This window comes from Balaenoptera musculus, chromosome 1, assembly GCF_009873245.2.
Source record: "Balaenoptera musculus isolate JJ_BM4_2016_0621 chromosome 1, mBalMus1.pri.v3, whole genome shotgun sequence".
Taxonomy (NCBI): domain Eukaryota; kingdom Metazoa; phylum Chordata; class Mammalia; order Artiodactyla; family Balaenopteridae; genus Balaenoptera; species Balaenoptera musculus.
In genome coordinates, this window is record NC_045785.1 from 81,572,776 (window position 1) to 81,579,161 (window position 6,386).

Genomic DNA, 6,386 nt, shown 5'->3' on the forward strand with positions numbered 1-6,386 from the left:
GGACATGGGCACAAATATGTGAGGTCCAGCTGGGCAGTCATCCAATATCAACGAAGAAATTCTTAGAAGGAAAGTACTTAAGAACAGAAACAACCTACTAATTCCGGTCTAATCCCAGGAAAGACAGGCAAAAAATGATAATAATAATAACAAAGGCAATATAAATTACTTTGATTATACATTTACAAGTGACAAAATGATAGTAATTAGCACCAAAAACCTAGAAATTAGGTAACCCTGGTTATTACCTAATTTAAATTTATAATCTCCAGAAGGGGTTCCACTGTAATAAGCATTTCAGAAAAAGAAAAATTCTCCATTTTTTAAAAAAACAAGATTAAGAAATACCAAAAAATAGGAAGTAGAGCCATGCCCTCCACCCAACTAAAAACTTGAAATTGCATCTGAGGCAAAATTTTGCATAACTTCAGATTATGCCATTATTTAAAGTAATTTCAACTAACAGTTTCATTGCAACTGAATCCATCTTGTATAAGAAAGCTAAAATACATTTTGTTAATCTACCTTTCCTTCCTATATTCCATCTATCAGCAAATCCTATAGATTTTACGTCCCAAAATTTCCTTGAATCTGTCCTCTACTAGCTCCTTCATCACCACCCTAGTCCAAACTCCCTTTGTCTGGGAGGGCCAGAGGCCTGGGAGGGCTACAAATTTAGTCTCTAATTGGTTTACCCTCATGCCCTCTAATCCCTCTCTAATTTCTTCACACAAATGGCTGTGTGATCTTTTATCTTCCCAGCATATACCACTTCAATGGCCTCCCACTTCCTTAGACAAAACCTCTTAACTAACCTGCATGGTCTGGTGGCCTGCCCACCTCTCCACCTCTTCTCACTGCTCATACCACATTCCATCCTGTCTCTGTTCCAGCCAGACTGGCCTCTTCCAATTCCTCAGTTTTCTCCCTCCACAGACCTGCATATGCTTTGCTTTGTGCCTGGAAGTCTCTTCCAATCCTCCTCCTTCTGACCACACCCCTAGTCTCTACCTCTGAGAAGCACCTTCACACTTCCCTATCTTGGTCCATTGGTAATTATATGATTATTTTGGTGAATTTTTGTTTCCCCCCCACTGGACTAATTACATCAATAAGGCCAGGAGCTTGGTTTTCTTTGGTTCATGGTTGTATTTCCATATTTGTTCAATATTTGTTTTGTTTCATCAATAAATGAGAATCATAGAATGCCAGAACTTGAACTAGATATGGCTTGAAGGTTACCTAAGTCATAGATAGGTAAAATGTCACAATCTGACATTTGGAATCAGAGTCTAAAAAGAACTCCAGTTATTTTTAAACTGATTTTATATCGTTTTAGCTGGGCTGTCAGAAGATCCTTTGGGTAACCTTTAAAACTGAGTTCTCAAAGTACCTGTATGAAGCCCTGAATTAATAATGATAGCTATGGGATGGGCCCACATGAACCTAATAATAATTTTTGCTTCAAGGGAGGAAGATTGAATGATTGGGAGTCAGGGCTGGGAAGGAGACTTGACTGCCTGCCCTTTTGTATACCTTCTTAACTTAAAGTGATGTGAATATATTACCTACTTGAAAATAAATAAATGACACAAAAGAGTGCATACTCTATGATTCTATTTATTTGAAATTCTACGAAAAAAATCGTAACCGGTTGCCTCTGGCAGGAAATTGACTGGGAAGGTGTATGAGAGAAATTTCTGGGTCATAAAACCCTCCCACACTTGAACTAGGCTGGGACCTGGGACCTGGGACCTGGGACCCTTTACTGAAGTGCTTGTACCTGTACAAATGTTTCCTTGAGCAACAGAATACAAAGAAACTATAAGGGACTAAAAATAACTGTGCACTTGTGCAGTTGGGGCAATTATGAACAATAAGATACAAAAAGGCCACAAATGAACTGCTGTTTCTAAGATGCCAGGAGCAAAAGCAGGGTACTATGCAGGACCCCTGCACATAGCACCACCAAGGGGGTGGACAGACCCCCTAAGCTATGCCTCCTGCCCAAGGGAACCAGCTTGCCCCCTGACCCCTAGGAGTGAGTAAGAGCACCTGTTACTTGTTTTTGCTCTCTCATGCTGCACCAGGAGCCCCAATAACTTGCCTGAATTTCTTGTCTGGCCTCTTATCAATTTCTACTGATTAGAGAGTCCAAGTACTCAAATCAGTAGCACACTATTGGTGGGAATGTAAATTGGTGCAGCCACTATGGAAAATTGTATGGAGATTCCTCAAAAAATTGAAAATAGAACTACATACAATCTAGCAATTTCACTTCTGGGTATTTATCTGAAGAAAATGAAAACACTAATTTTAAAAGATACGTGCAGGCTCTCTCGGCCTGTACGGCGGGGGAGGTTCGGATGGTCCCCGGGTCTGTGGCCGCCTGGCCTTCAACGGCTGGGGCGCAGGGCAGGAGCGCGCGGCCGCCCTGAGTCTAGTGAGGCTGGCGCCGCGGCCGGGCCGGGTCCGAGGCTCCCGGTCCCTGAACGCGTGGAGGGCAGCGGCCTGGTCTGGCCTCCGCCACGTTGTCGGTGAAAGATGGATGCTTGAAGCATAGACTGCTGCTAGCTGACTACTTACTATCTGGGAGCACAAAGATGACCTAAGGATGTCCTAGGTGAGGAACTTGACAACTTGATCTTCGGGAGTTGCTTAGAGTATTCAAAATTTCCAGGATTGCTAAAAAAAATACTGCTTTTGGATAGTCCATAAATGTACATCTAAAACAGTGGGGCTATAAATAAAATAATTTAATGTGCTTCTTGGAAAAAAAAAAAAAAAAGATATGTGCAGGGAATTCCCTGGAGGTCCAGTGGTTAGGACTCCGTGCTTCCACTGCAGGGGGCACGGGTTCGATCCCTGGTCGGGGAACTAAGATCCTACAAGCCTTGCGGCACGGCCAAAAAAAAAAAGGTAAAAAAGATATGTGTATCACTGCAGGATTATTTACAATAGCCAAGATACGGAAGCAACCTAAGAGTCCATCAGAAGATGAATGGATAAAGATACGGTGTATATATACACAATGGAATGTTAGACATAAAAAAGAATGAAATCTTGCCATTTGCAACAACATGGAAGTAACTAGAGGGTATGTATGCTAAGTAAAATAAGTCAGGCAGAGAAAAACAAATATCATGTGTTTTCTCTTACATGTGGACTCTGAAAAACAAAACAAACAAATAACATAACAAAATAGAAACAGACTCAGACACAGAGAACAAACTGGTGGTCACCAAGGGGGAAGAGGATTGGGTGAAATAGGTTAAGGGGATTAAGAGGTACAAATGTCCAGTTATAAAATAGATAAGTCATGGGAATGTAATGTAGAGAATATAGTCAATAATGTTGTGATAACTTTGGTGACAGACTGTAACTAGACTTATCGTGGTGATCATTTCATAACATATAAAAATATCAAATCGCTATGCTGTACACCTGAAACTAATATAATACCCTGAGTCAATTATACTTCAGTTTAAAACAAATAAGCTAACACACGGTTGAGCACTCTCTGTGTGTGAGTATTGGCTAAGGGCTATACATACTTTATTTCTTTTAATCCTCATACTATCCTCATGAGGCAGATATCATTATAACCCCCTTGCATATGAGAAAACTGACACTTAGTAAATACCATGTAACTTGCTCCTATTTATACAAATGGAAAATGGTGGGGCAGGGCTTTGAAACCAGTCCGTCTAATGTCAGAAGTGGTTTATATTACTTACCCACTAGATCAAGAGCTTTGCAATGATTGAAATCATATTTTGTCTTAGACTATTCAGTTGCCCCAGCACTTTGCATAGTAGCTGTTCAATGTATTTTGAATGAATGATAAAGAACAAGCTTGGGGCTTCCCTGGTGGCGCAGTGGTTGAGAATCTGCCTGCCAATGCAGGGGACACGGGTTCGAGCCCTGGTCTGGGAAGATCCTACATGCCGCGGAGCAACTAGGCCCGTGAGCCACAACTACTGAGCCTGCGCGTCTGGAGCCTGTGCCCCGCAACGGGAGGGGCCGCGATAGTGAAAGGCCCGCGCACCGCGATGAAGAGCGGTCCCCGCACCGCGATGAAGAGTGGCCCCCGCTTACCGCAACTGGAGAAAGCCCTCGCACGAACTGAAGACCCAACACAGCCAAAAATAAATAAATAAATAAATAAAGTAGCTATTAAAAAAAAAAAAAAAAAAAGAACAAGCTTGGTTGTTGATTTTATTGGTACAAATTACACATTTTTAGTTGGTACAAATTGTACATATATATATAAAATATTCTAAATAATCCAAATAATCAGTACCATTGTGCTAAGTGCCTGAGATGTACTATCTCTAATGAGGTCATGGGCCTGAGGAGAGAAGCTTCTACCATTAGCTCTGACCTTCCAATTTATTTGATGCATTTACACCTTAATTTTTTACTGAAAAATTAAAATTAATTTTTTTATTTTTAATAAATAAAATTTGTATAAATAAATAATAAAATTAACATTAAAGCTAATTCTAACTAGAGAAATAGCTAATTCTTACCTCTCCCAAGTGCTTGAGCACTTGCGTAAGTGAAATCCCACTATGTGAATTCCACACCAACACCGCCTCTGCTCCAGCTTTCTGCCCTCGGCTGTTCACACTCTGAAACTAGAGTAGAAGATAGAGGAAGTATGGGGGCAGTGGGCAGGGGCACCCTCCTCAGAGACAGTTGAGTATGAGGCAAATTCAGTTAGCAATTCAAGATTCCTTATGTTCTAATACCACACACCCTTATCATTGATTTGTTTCACTGTCCAGGAGGGGAACAGAAGGTGGGTCTGAGCTCTAATCCCCTCTAAACCGGGCAAGGGTTAAGTATCCGAACCCAGCGCTCTCAACTGCCAAAAGTGTTTTATAAGTCAGCCATGTGAGCCTCATTGCTCACAGAAAGGAAAGGCAAGGGAGGCATTCCCCTGAGAGGCAAAAACTACCCAGAGTACAGAAAAGGAACTCACCAGTGGAGTCAAACTCACTGCCCGCTCTCACTTTGAGCAGCTGGCATCTGGAGCTTCCAGAGAGAACCAGGGCATCTCGGTTACATTCTAGGATTGCACTGTCCAATACATCAGCCACTGGCCACATGTGACTATTTACATTTAAACTTAAATTAAAATTTCAGTTTCTCAGTCGCGCTCACACCTTTCAAGTGCTTAACAATAGCCACATGTGGCTGCTTGTTGCTAGGGCAGCACACATAGACCATTTCCATCCATCAGAAAGTTCTCTTGGCGAACTATTCTAGAAAAAGAAGAAACAACACTCCATTGTGACCTCCAGCTAATATTCAAATATTTTTTGCTTTGAAACCTGAAGGCTCACAATGAAATAGTGAAAGCCTATTTCACTCAGCTCAATGCTTTCCACAGCACAAATCCAAAAGGCACTCAAGCGCAAAAACTGTGGCCTCTCCTTACACCGAGTTTATAAGAATGGCTTTAACCTCACCACTTCACCTCCACTGCATTCTATTGTTTGCAAGACACATTATCTTAGGAAAGAACATTGTTTGTTAAGAGGAACACAACTCTATTGCCATCTCTTGGCGCTTGTGCACAGGTAGGGACAATATCTGCCACAGTTGTGGTAAAGAACCTGCTCTCGGGCTCTAGAGGTTGGACATCATTTCTACGTGTGATATCAGACATTCACAGTATCAACCCAACAACAGCTTTTGAAATTGTGCCACCAAAATGGGACATCAATAGAGTGCTTATTTCCACCTCACCCACCAAAGGAGAAGTCTATTCTTTTCTTGACTGTCTGAAATATCTTGTTTTACCGCAAGACAAAATTTAGTGCAACTATAGTAGCAATTCTAATCTATCCAATTATCTGGGAACTAGTAACCTCCAAATTAATGCATGTGACTAGATTGTGACCTAAAATTTCAAGTGTGCTTGCCAAAAGTGTGTTTAACCTCACTGAGCTCTAATCTTCTTGTCTATAAACTGGAGATAATAAAAGTATCTATGTAAGTGTTGAATTAAATGAAATAATATATGCAAGGCACAGAATAAGCATTCAACGAATGGTAATTGCTATTATCCAAAGCCACAAAGCACCAACATGCAAAAAATTTTAAATAGATTTTAAACAGACTCTTAAGTAGAAAAATCCTGACTCTACCACCTGCTTATTGTTTGGCCTTTGACCTCTGTAAGCTTCAGTTTCTTCATCAGACAAATAAGGATAAGACTTGCCAACAATAGATGTGTTATTTCATGTGAAAATTCTCTAATAACAGTAAAGTACAAACTTTAGCTAATGTTAATTAGTACTCTGTCCCCACCTCTACCAAAAAGGAAATTAGGAAACTACAATAGGAAGGTGTTACTTTATGGTAAAATTAATTTA